Source organism: Sminthopsis crassicaudata, chromosome 1, assembly GCF_048593235.1.
Source record: "Sminthopsis crassicaudata isolate SCR6 chromosome 1, ASM4859323v1, whole genome shotgun sequence".
Taxonomy (NCBI): Eukaryota; Metazoa; Chordata; class Mammalia; order Dasyuromorphia; family Dasyuridae; genus Sminthopsis; species Sminthopsis crassicaudata.
This window is the reverse complement of record NC_133617.1, coordinates 481,002,677-481,016,182: the sequence shown is the minus strand read 5'-3', so window position 1 is coordinate 481,016,182 and position 13,506 is coordinate 481,002,677.

Sequence of the window (13,506 nt, the reverse complement as noted above, 5' to 3'; positions counted from 1 at the left end):
GATCAAAAGGGAAAAAATTGAGAAAGAAAATAAAATGCAAGCAAACAATAACAAAAAGAATGAAAATGCTATTGTTGTGATCCACACTCAGTTCCCACATTCCTCTCTCTGAGTGTAGATGGCTCTCTTCATCACAAGATTATTGGCACTGGTCTCAGTCACCTCATTGTTGAAGAAAGCCACGTCCATCAGCATTAGTCATTGTATAATCTTGTTGTTATCATGTACAATGATTTCTTGGTCCTGCTCATTTCACTCAGCATCAGGTCATGTAAGTCTCTCCAGGCCTCTCTGAAATCATCCTGCTGATCATTTCTTACAGAGCAATAATATTCCATAACATTCATATACCATAATTTACCCAACCATTCTCCAACTGATGGACATCCATTCATTTTCCAGTTTCTAGCCACTACAAAAAGGGCTGCCACAAACATTTCTTACACATTCCCTCCTTTAGGATCCCAGTAGGAACACTGCTGGATCAAAGGGTATACACAGTTTGAAAGCCCTTTGGGCCTAGTTCCAAATCGCTCTCCAGAATGTTTGGATCAGTTCACAACTCCACCAACAATGCATCAGTGTCCCACTTTTCCCACACCCTCTCCAACATTCATCATTGTCCTTTCCAGTCATCCTAACCAATGTGACAGGTGTGTAGTGGTACCTCAGAGTTGTCTTAATTTGCATTTTTTCTGATCAATAATGACTTGGAGCATCTTCTCATATGACTAGACATGGTTTCAATTTCATCATCTGAAAATGTCTGTTCATATCCATTTATCAATTGGAGAATGGCTTGAATTCTTATAAATTTGAGTCAATTCTCTATATATTCTGAATAAATTTCTAATCTTCAAAAACCACTGGACAGTGCTTTAAAGGGCTCAAAGCATCATTCCTCCTTGAGAAAGTGATATAAATTACAGGTTTCCTCTGTAAGCTCATTGCCTTCTAAAGGAAACCCACCACGAGGTTAAAGCTGTTCATAAACAGGACTAAATTTAGCCCAGCAAAATGGGTAATTCAGCTTAAAAAAACACAACCTCATGGCTGGGGAGGGAGAGTGTAGAGGTTGGGGGGCACTCCTGGCACATCCAGTTTGGCTGTTTATGTGCCAGTATTGTATTAGAGCCGTGTAGACTTTGTAATGGCAGGAATCATTGAAGCTCCCATTTTCCCTCTCTTCCCTTGACCCTAGTCCCCAGCTCTCCAAAGGGAGATTAAACCAAGAACAAAATTTGGAGATGGTAAAATGGAATTTTATGGTAAAACCAAGATTAAGAGTTTTCTGGGCAAACCAGTCTGGTTTGGTGGACTGGAGGTTAGTCCGTCCCACTCTTACATGCTGCCTCCCTCTCTGTCTCTGTCTGTGTCTCCATTTTTGCCTCTGTCTTTTCTCTGTGTCTTTCCATCCCTTCACCTCTGTCTTCCTCTCCCTCTGCTCTGGAGTGTTCTTCTTCTCCAGAGCCTCATCTTCCTGCATCCCAGCAGCAGTTCCCCTGAACAAAGCATGGGGGTCTTATTTTTCCACTTCTCCACAGATGTTTTGGCTCTTGTGTGCAGAGGTTATTTTAGGAGCTGGCTGCTCTTCCGGCTATTTCCCAACAGCCTCCAACTTGTCCTGAAGGGAAGGGGCTAAGGGGTGGGGTGGAGGGGTGATGGAAAAATAGGACAGAGAGAGAAATGCCAAAATTAAGGGTGTGGCATGTGGCTACAATCATTTCCAAAATGCAGGGGTCAACCTAGTCCAAGGCTGGAAGCTTCCGAGTATGCAAAGAATTCCTCTGAATCAATAGTGAATAGCTTACAGTAAAAATCATTTTAAGGGTCCTCCATACTTGGAGGAGGAGATGGGGGTTTGATGTAAGGGCAGCTCAGAAATCCATCCCTCCAAGGTTCCGGAATCTCTAGATCCGGACCTGCCAGTGTCCACAACTCCCACACTCATGTGTTGTGTTTGGATATCTCCCCGGGGCAGCATTGAGGCAGCCAGGATCACCCCTGGCGAGAGGCAGGTCCCCAAAGGGAACGGTTAGGGGGAGGAGAAAGCCCAAGGATGTGAGACCTGCACCCTCCCAGCTCGGGCGATTTTCCATGCTTTGTAGCTCTGAATTTGAAGACCCAAGAGACGGGAGCCAGAGACTGTCCACAGTCTGGACTCCGTCACGCTTGGCAACATTCCTGCCTTCCAACAGCCCCAGTGGGTTAGGGGCCCCCGCAGAAGATCTTTGGAGAGAATCAAGTTACCTTGAGGCCTTTGTACTCCCAACAGGCATGACGGGGCAGTAAAAACTATTAAAAGAGTGTGTGTGATGGGGCAAGGAGGTCACAGAAACTAAGCTATCCACGCTTGCTCTGGTGATGATGCTGAGCCCCTCGGCCTGGCCCAGGAGAATGTGGCATGGCAGACTTAGCCTGGAAGAAAGGGGGAGATCAAAGTTTTATTGGAAAACCACAAGAGACTCCTAAACCAGGAGGATCCAGCACCCTACAGACCCCTGAACCCAGCATCCCAGATATTTGCTCCCTATAGGGCTCACAATGTCTCCTGTCTTCATGGTGCCTTTATTAAATGAATGACTTTACTACTATGACTCAGGATCATATATTTTTCCTGTGGACCAGTCACAAAATTGAGAACTGGAAGGGGCCTTAGAGATCAATCAGGGTTTTCAATCTGGGATCCATGAACTTATTTTAAAATATTCTGAAAATTGTATTTTAATGTAAATTGGTTTTCTTGATAATCTGATGCATTTCTTTGGAATCTATAAGGTTACTTGACTGCCAGAGAGTCCATGATCCAAGAAACGTTAAAAATCTCTGATCTAGCTCAACTCCTCCCCCTCCTAATTCATCCTTCCCTGGTAGTTTATAGATGGGGAAAACCAAGAGTCTGGGAAAGAGACTGATGTTCCATGTTTGTGTGTTCAACGATTTCATTCTTAGAGTTAATAATTAATTTAGAAAACAAAAGTGGTTCTTAAAAGAAAGATCTAGTAAATTTGCCTAGCAGACAGAGAGGAGGATCAGAGATAAAGTTAGGGGGACACAAGAATTTCTCTGGTGCTCTTGCGTAGAAAGGGGATGGATAAAGGGCAAAAACTGAGGAAGACATGCTGCCTCTATGGAGTTAGTGAAAGACTCTGGATGAGAACAAGAGTTCCAAATTCTTGGGAAGGCAAGGAGAGTAAATAGTCTCTAGGTTAGGGTTTTTTGTGTTTTTTATTTTTAACATTAAAATTTTTTTGCATTCTCAATTCTCGCCCTCCTTACAGACCCTCCTCTACCCATTGAGAAGACAAGCAATATGTCAATTATACATGTGCAATCATGTAAGGCATATTTCCATATTAGTCAAGTTACCGAAAAAAAAAAAAAAGCCAACTTCAATCTGCACACAGAGTTCATCAGTTCTCTCTCTAGAGGTGGATAGCATTTTCCATCATAAGTCCTTTGGAATTGTCTTGAATGATTGTGTTGATCAGACAGCTTCATCTTTCAAAGTTGCAGGGCAGGGATTCATAAATCTTTTTAGGCTTTTGAAGCCTATGAACCCTTTCTTAGACTGAATTTATTCTGCATAAAACACATAGGAATAAAGAAAAGAAATTATCTTGAAATACAGTTATAAAAAATATTTCTAAGTTAATAGGGCTCAGTTTAAAAACCCAGCCTTTCTAAAAGAAAAGAAAGAAAGAAAGAAAGAAAGAAAGAAAGAAAGAAAGAAAGAAAGAAAGAAAGAAAGAAAGAAAGAAAGAAAGAAAGAAAGAAAGAAAGAAAGAAAGAAAGAAAGAAAGGAAAGAAAGAAAGGAAAGAAAAAGAGAAGGGAGGGAGGGAGGGAGGGAGGAAGGAAGAAAAGGAAAGAAAGAAAGTTGATGAGAGAGAATGCTTTTACAACTGAGGAGGAAAGGGACGCATTCATAACTAAACCTTCAAGAAAGAAAAGTATTTTGGGAGACAGAGCTCAATTTTGTTCTTGTCTTCTACCTCCATTTCACAGCCAACAGAGAAATTCAACTTTTAAATCCTTACTGGAGTAATCCCCTTTATATACAGATCTAATAATAGCTGTGTTGCTGCTGCTGTTTTTTTTTTTTTTAAGTGTGTCCACTCTGTGACTTCATTTGGAAATTTCTTGGCAAAGATACTCAAGTAGTTTGCCTTTTTCTCCAACTCATTTTACAAATGAGGAAACTGAGGCAAACAAGATTAAGTGATTTGCCTAGGGTCACACAGTTAAGTGTCAGAAGTTGGATTTGAATTGGATTTTCCTGATTCCAGGTCTGGCACTGTACTAACTGTAACATTTAGCTTCCAGTAATGGCAATACTATATTTTTAAAAATAATAATAATTTCAAAGATTCCAAAACTTTACAAAGTAAGGTTCAAACTCTTTCTTTTTCTGGAATTCAAGGACCTGCTACCACTTGAGACAAGTTTTATTCTATTCAATTTAACAAATATTTATTAACTATCCACTATATGTTAGGCACTAAGAATACAAAGGCAAAATTACTCTCCAGAAGCTTATGTTTTGGAAGGGGAGTAAAAGTACACAATTAAGTGCAAGATAATTTAAAGAGAAAGAAACTGCCAACAACTGGGGCCATCAAGAGAAACTCTCTTGAGAAGTTGGTCCCTGAGCTAACCCTTTAAGAAAGACAAGGATTCTAAAATTGGTGATGAGGAAGAAGCATGTTCTAGACCTGAAGGAACAAAAGCATGGAAGTGAAATGTGGAAAGTGGAGTTCAGGGAAAAGCTAGTAGTCCAGTTTGGCTGGAATATCAAATCCATAGAAGGGAGTATGATGAAAAAAGTTTGGAAAAGTATATTAGAACCAATTTTTGATGGGTTGGGTTTTTTTGTTTTTGTTTTTGTTTTGTTTTGTTTTGTTTTGGGGTTTTTTTTTTTTTTTTTTTGGTGATGGGGAAAAAGGAGGGAACTTGCCCGTCAGGCTGAGTATATTTCTATCCATAGATTTTTATCAAGTTGATGATAAAGTTCTTGAAAAGGGGAATGATAATGCTGAAGTTGTGCCTTGGGCAGATTATTTTGGTGCTTGTGAGTAGGATGGATTAGAAATGGAAAGAAGGGAACAGATATTTATTAAATTCCCCCTCTGTGGGTCAGACAGTGCAAACCACTATACAAATGTTATTTGATACAAGCAAATTAGGAGAACGAGAGATAGTTTGCCTCTCAGATATGTGGAGAAAGGAGGAATTTATAGCCAAAGAAAACTAGAGAATTATGAAATATAAAATGGATCATATTAATTACATTAAATTAAAAAGGGTTTGCCCAAATAAAACCAATACAGGCAAGATTAGAAGGGAAGATGAAAGCTGGGGAAAAAATTTTACAGCCAGTGTTTTTGAAAAAGGCCTCATTTCTCAAATATATAGAGAAGTGACAAATTTGTAAGAGTACAAGCCATTTCCCAATTGATAAATAGTCAAAGGATATGAACAATTTTCAGATGAAGAAATTAAAGCCATTTCTAGTTATATAAAAAATGCTCTAAATCACTATTGATTACAAAAATGCAAATTAGTCCAACTCTGAGGTACCACCTCACACCTCTCAGACTGGCTAAGATAACAGGAAAAGATAATGATAAATGTTGTAGTAGATATAGAAAACTAGGACACTAATTCATTGTTGGTGGAGTTGTGAAATGAGCCAACTATTCTGGAGAGCAATTTGGAATCAAATTCAAAGAGCTATAAAAACCGTTTGATCCAGCATTGTCTCTGCTAAAGTATATATCTTTTAAAAATCATAAAAGGGAGAAAAGGACCCACATGTGAAAAAATGTTTGTAGCAGTTCTTTTTGTAGTGGCAAGAAAATAGAAATTGAGTGGGTGCTATCAGTGGAAATGGCTGAATAAGTTATGATACATATACATATATATATATAGACATATTATTGTTCTATAAGAAAGGATGAGCGGTCTGATTTCAGAAAAGCCTGAAAAGAGTGGAGTGAGCAGAACCAAGAGAACATTGTACACAGTAACCACAAGATTATGTGATGATCAACTATGCTGTCCTTGGTTTTTTTCAACAAGATGGTTATTTGAGGCAATTTCAATAGACTTATGATGGAAAGTGCCATCCACATCCAGAGAGAGTGAGCTATGAAGACTAAATGTGGATCAAAGCATATTTTTATCTTTGTTGTTTGTTTGCTTGGATTTTTTTCTTTCTTGTGTTTTTTCCCCTTTTAATTTGATTTTTCTTGTGCAGCCTGACACACATGGGAATGGTTAGAAGAATTATTCATGTTTAACCTATATTGGATTGCTTACTATCTTGGGGAAGATCATAAGAGGAGGGGAAAGAGAGAGAAAATTTTGGAACACAAGGTTTTACAAATGTGAATGTTGAAAAATATCTTTGCATGTATTTGGAAAAACAAAATACTATAATGAAACAACAAATATTATTTGATCCTCACAATCCTGTGTGAGGTAAGTCTTTTTATGATCTTTCTTTCTACTGTGCCACTTAGCCACCTAAAAGACAAACAGAAGCAAGTCTAGATAAAAATTAGGAGGGTCTGAATTAGGATGATGGTAGAGAGGAGATATTAATGGGAAAATTAGCATGAATATAGAATTAATAAGATTTGTTGACTAATTGGTATGGGGGAAATGGAAGAGAGGGAAGAATCAAGAATGATTTCAAAAAAAAAAAAAAAAAGCATGATTTCAAAGTTAAAAGTTTTAGAAAGTTTCCTCAACAAAAGTTGGGAATGTATCATACTTGTGGACATTTGAGAGGGAATATCTTCTCATATCTCTTCTTTTGAGCCATGCTTGCCTTTTATACTTTTGTAACATTCACTTTTTTGGCATATGTATGCTTGTTCTTTCCATTTACATTGTTGTACTCATTTTATACATTGTTTTGTTTTGGGTTTTTTGGGTTTTTTGGCTCTCCTTACTTAACTCAACATCACTTCATATAGATATTTTTACATTTCTCTGTATTCATTGTATTTATTATTTCTTATATACCAGTTAGAGTTCATTAAAATCATATACCACAGTTTGCTTATTCATTCCTCAATCAATAAGCAAAGCAGATGCTTAATATTTTTTATTGAATAAATGAATGAATGACTCAGAGTTTAGTCATTCCAAAGCTTCCTCTTTATCTGGACAAAGCTTAATTTCATATTTATCTTGTCCCCTGTTATTGTCTCCTAAATGTGATCTCTTCTTGTACATTTTCACTATTTACAAAGTGAGTGTGTGTATAAGAAGGAAATTTGCGCAAGATAATAATACTCATAACAACTGGCATTCACCAAGTGTTTTGAGGTTTGCAATAAGTGTTACCTTATTTGTTCCTCACAATAAGTCTAACATCAACCAGTATGAAAAAAATACTGAAAAAATTTTCAGTCAGAGGATCTGAGTTCAAATCCTACCTCTGGTCCTTGCCCAAGTTTGGGAAGTTACCTATCTTCATTAAACACTTGATATGTAAACAAAGGGATTGAACTTGGTCTCTGGAATCCCCTCCAACTCCAGCTCTGTTATTGTATGATTCTAGGAAGCAAACAGAAACTTTTTGTTGTTGAATAGTCATGTGCAACTCTTCATGACCCTATTTGGGTTTTTCTTGCTGGAGGTACTAAAGCAGTTTGTTCTTTCCTCCTCCAGTTCATTTTATATATAAGAAGATTCTGAGGCAAATAGGTTTAAGTGACTTGCCCAGGGTGACACAGATAGGAACTATCTGAGGCTGAATTTGAACCCAGGTCTTCCTGAATCTACTCTATCCAATGAACTATCTAATTGCCTGATGCAATTTTTAGATGTCTGCTATATATGAGGAACTGCCACAGTTCCTAGGGATGCAAACACAAAAAATGAAATAATCTTTAATCTCAAGGATCTTATCTTCTGTTAGGAGAAACAGGTTTGCACATATTTAAGTCCATATAGAATAAATAAATATATATATGTGTGTGTGTGTGTGTGTGTGTGTGTGTGTGTGTGTGTGTGTGTGTGTGTAAGAAGAACAAACACAAAATAAAGACATGCTAGCAAAAAAAAAAAAAAAGCTTTTAGGGATAGAGGTAGTTAAGATGTTATTACTACAATTTTTTTTAAATAAGAAAACTGAGCCTGAAAGATGTTTGAATGAATTCCCCTAATTCACATAGTCAGGGAAGGGAAGGTAGCTAAAGGAACCTCAGACACAGGGAGTTCTAGGTTCACATTTTGCCTCATACATATATTCTGTGTGACCCTGAATAAATCAGTGCTCCAGGTAAATCTAGAAGACTATAGATGTATTAGTAGAGAAAGTCTCCTCACATAAGATTTCCTAACCAAGGCTTCTTATTAAGCTTTTTCCATTTGTGACTTTTGTTTGACTAAAAAATTTTTACATGCTCCTGGGCATATAGGTATATAAATTAAACATCTACTGATAATAAACCATAATTTCATGACCCCTACATTCAGTTATATGAGGTGGCAATCCACAGTTTAAGAAGCTTTGTCTTACAATTCCAAAAGACTTGTGATGGAATGCTATTCACATCCAGAGAGATTCTACACATGGATCAAAGTATAGTATTTTCACTTTTCATTTTTTTCCCTTTTGGTATCCTTTTTTTGGGGAGGGGGGCAATATGACAAGTATGGAAATATGTTTGAAAGAATCGCACATGTTTAACTGATGGAGGAGAAGAAAGAGGAAGAGGAGAAGACAAAGATGATGATGATGATGGAGATAAACAAGTAGAAGATGAAGAAGAAAGAGCTTTGTCCCGTAACAGTGAAATTATAGGTCTAGTTTCTATTCCTCTTTCTATGTATCATTTCCCACTTTTCCAAATACAGCTGGATATAGGATCAGGGGGCTGTAGGGAAATGACAGTAGTTTGACCCTTTGAAAACATTACCTAGTGACCTGGAATCCTTGGTAAACTATTTCGCCCTCACTGGTTTATTATTTGGGGGTCCTTTCTCGCTTCAGTATCTGGGTTGGGGCTTTCTCTTCTTTCCCCCATATCATTTGAATGAATGAAGCAAGAGGTCAGCTCATGCCTTGGATATCCCCCATTCCTAAAGAGTTCCCTCAACAGCAGGTCCCACAGCTCTTTCTCTTTTGCTTAGTAGAATTCCAGGGCCTCCAAAATCCTCAAATAACTTCCAGATCTTTCATCTAATTTAATTACCGGTCCCTTTCTTTCCTTAATCACCCAGCCTCTGTTTATAAACACCAGTGAAGACTCCCTGCCCTAAGGCCGCAACCTGAGAGCTTCACCTCCCATCTGGAGAAGCCATTATGTCTCAGCTTGCCAGATGTCAGAGAAAAAAATATCCTGCCCCTCTGGAAGGCTGGGAGCCACTGTCCTGCTCTCCTCCACTAGGCTGCCAGACTCATCTTCTAATGCGTAGAGACTATCCTGTTACTCCCCTGCTCCAAAGTCATTGATCTCCATTTGCCAAGAAGAGACTCCAAACTTCTTAGCTCGGCATTCAGGGCCAAACATGATATGGTTTTCCCAGCTTTATGGGCACTCCCTACACAACAGATTGAATCCTAGTCAAATAGAACTGGTTGCCCTTTTCCTAATTCCCATCCATTTTCTCCTTTTGGGTTTGGTTGCACTGATCTAGCCTCATACAAGAGGGGTCTAGCTTCCAGAAATAGAGATGTAGTAGTCTCAGTCTCCACTGCCCTGGTCAGACACCATCTGGATGACCGTGCTGAGATCTGAATTCTTTGGTTTAAGAAGGATGTTGATAAGCTGCAGGGAGTTCAAAGTAGAATAGCATGGAAGGTGAGGGGCCTTGAGGTCAAGTCATATGGTAATCAACTGAAGGAAATGGGCATGAGTCTGGACAAGCCTCAAGGGAGACATCAGGGGTGCTATCAAGTATTGAGAGGGCTATCATGTGAAGAAGAGATTACATTTGTTTTTGTTGAGCCCTAGAGGGCAGAACCAAGAACAAAGACTAGAAGATGCAAAGAACTGATGTAGGTTTGACATCAGAATAAATTTCCTAAGCCTTAGAGATATGCAAAAATGAAAGGGTTGTCTAAAAAAGTGGTAGAATCCCCCCTTCCTTAGAGATCTCTAAGCAAAAACCCAATGTCTACTGTCCAGAATGTTATAAAGGAGATTCTTTTCTTGCATGAGTTGCACTAGATGGCCCCTTTCAGTTCTCACATTCTGAGTTTTGGTGTATGCATTTCTAATTTTCCGGGGATTATCTTCTGTGAGTTTTTGTTGTCCCCTCCCACTTGCTCAGCCAGTGGCTGTCAACAGCCTATTCATAGGAACCATTGGTCCCTAACTTATGGCAGAGCCTCCCAGGCTTATATTGGTCTGATCAGCCACAGTTGGACCTCACCCCAACATAATGATGTCCTCTTCAAGAATGAAGAATAACAACCATTCTCCCATAAACCTAAGAAACTCACTTTTGGATGTAAATCAGTTCCAGTGTCTCCAAGCCTATATCTAATGGTAAGCTGTTTTGCATGTAATTTCCATCATCATAAGAATGTCCTCTTAAGCCATTTTAGATGCTCTCTTCCCTCTTCCCCAGATTTCATCCTCAAACCAGATGATAATGCCCAGTGGCTGCTGGATCATTTCACCTGCTCCCCTGACTTTCCATTGGCTAGTGGAGTGAGAGAGCCTGCCTTTTGGTGCTATCCTGAACATTCCTCTTTAGACTGGCTCACTTTTACTCCTATTTACCACTGTCTTAGTTTCCCATCTCCAAGCCTTTGCTAGTACTCTCCCTTAGGCCTGTAATGCCTCCTCTCTTCCCTTGTTGAATTCCTATTCATCTTTGAAAGTCCAGTATTCAAATGTCACCGCCTCTGGGAAGCTTTCCCTGATGCCCCAACAGGAAACACTTTCCCTCTAGAACCCTCATGGGGAAAAAGCCTATCATTTCTTTGGTCTTAGAGAAGACTCAGCTGAGGAAACTCTCTCAAAGTAGGTTGTCACTTGTAGGTTCTTAGAGAGTGAACTGGAGCAAAAAAAAAAAAAAAAAAAAAAAAAAAAGGTTAAGTGCCCTGGGTCATCAGCCAGAATGTGTCAGCGGCAGGACTGGAATCCAGTTCTAAGGCTGGCTCCTTATGCACTGACACTCAGATCTCACAGAGCTCTTTTTAATATAACTAAAACATCATTGTGTATTAGACTTGTCTATGTCATGCATCATAGCACCTTCTAGACTGAAGGCATCATTAGCACAAGATAAATCATAAAGACAGGATAAGCTTTGTATCTCCTCAGTTACCTAATACACTGCTCTGCATATAGTTATTGTTGTGATTGGTCCTTTGTTTTCTAAAAAGAACAAAGAAATCCTGAGGTGATGTATTGACTTTTTCATGAATTGGATTTTTTTTAAACTTTCAATAGTATTTTATTTTGCAAATACATGTAAAGATAGGTTCCCCCCCCCTGGGGTTAAGTGACTTGCCCAGGGTCACACAGCTAGGAAGTGTTAAGTGTCTGAGGGGCAAATTTGAACTCAGGTCCTCCTGAATTCAAGGCTGGTGTTCTATTCACTGCACCACCCAGCTGCCCCAAAAGAGAGTTTTCAATGTTCATTTTTGTAAGACTTGTGTTCCAGATCTCCCTCCTTCCCTCTCTTCCCTCCCCAAGACAGCAAGCAATCTGATTTAAGTTAAATATGTGCAACCTTTTTAAACTTATTTCCATATTGTCTTGTTGTGCAAGAAAAATCAAACCCAAAGGGGGAAAAAACACAAGAAAACAAACAAAAAAGGTGAAAATACTTTTGCTTCGATCCATATTCAATTTCTGTAGTTCTCTGTATGCGGGTGGCATTTTCCAGCCCGAGTCTACTGGAAATAACTTGAACTACCACATGGCCGAGAAGATCCAAGTCCCTCACAACTGATCATCACAAAATCTTGTTATATTTACTGGGTACAATGTCCTCTTGGTTCTGCTCACTTTACTCAGCATCAGTTCATGGAAGTCTTCATGCATAAAGATGTCGGCTTCTCTCTTCCAGAGTCATTTGAGGTCCAGCGACAAGACAAAAGTCGGAATGACTGGGACCGCCCCAGATGCAGTGAATGATCCCGGCATTTTCATCTTTTTTGTTTTTTTTGTTTTCTTGTGGGTTTTTTCCCCACTTTGGTTTGATTTTTCTTACACAATAAGACAAATATGGAAATAAGTTTAAAAGTCTTTAATATCTGACCAAATCCAAAGTGTCCCCATTGCCTGTCTCGGCTGGCTGTTAGAACAAGTTGTTCTCAACCACCCATTTTGCCAGGAGAAGTCTTCAAACATTTAGGTTCGACCTTCCTTTAACTCACTAGCAGGTCTGAAGTCTGTCAGTTACTGGTTTAGTCCGTCTGCACGCTACAGGTTCTTGGAGCCACAGGTGAAAGTTGGCCGCTGGGTAAACACCAAAGGTGCTTGAGCAGCCTGGAAAAGGGCTCAGTAGTAAGCCCTCACCCCAGAAGTGCTAGTTTCTCCTGAACGCCCACGTACCTCTCCGAATATAATAGGGGCTCCTGCTACGCAGGAGAAAGAACCTCCTAGAGTCCACACTTTGTGGGAGGAGCAAGAGCTGGAATTGAGAATGTGGGGCCAGAGGATCCAAAAGAGGAGAGAAGAAGGGGGGAATCAGGAGAAGACAGAAAACGTCCAGCATTTGTCTTTCAGCTTGAGTCCGGGCACACAAGCTCATGCACACAACACACACACCCTAAGCCCATTTGCTCAGATACCAAGAAAGGGCAGCCTGGTGACCTGCCTGAAAAGCTAATATTTGAACCTGTCGCTATCCACACACAGACACACGCAGATTTATACACATACCCTGGCCACCAATTCTCCTTATCCCTCCACTTTGATAAAGATGATTAACCTTTCCTGAATTCTCTTTGCTTCTCAGTCAGCCTTCATTAATACTGTCCTCCTCAGTCTTTCAAGGCCACTTCAAGGCCTGTTCTTGCTCCCTACGTCATAGTTAATGTGACACCGTGCCAAATTATGAAAAAATCACTGGCCTTGAGGGCAGAAGGCTGCTGTGTGGGGTTTTAACATCTGTCTAATTCTCAAGTCTCAACTCTGATTCTTACCAGCTAATTACTAGTAATAATCAGTATTTTTAGTTTATTATTTACTAGTAAGTCACTGAGGTAATTTCCTCTGCCTCCGTTTCTCCAATTTTTATCAGGGATAATAATACTAGCAATACCTATTTCATAGGGTTGTTGTGAAAAAAGCTTTTAGAAACTTTAGAGCTCTTTAGAAACATAACACCTTGGATCTTTGCTTTCCTTTCCTTTGGGGGGGATAGAAGGGGAGAGAGTAGGAAATGAGGAAGAAAATGTGTTAATTGAAAAAATCTAATTAAAACAACCTGGGGAGCGGATCAAAGAGATAATCCCTCCCCTGTCTACCACCTCACCTTCACCTCTTTTTCTATCTGCCTTTTCTGTTTGGCTTAACCTCTGCCAC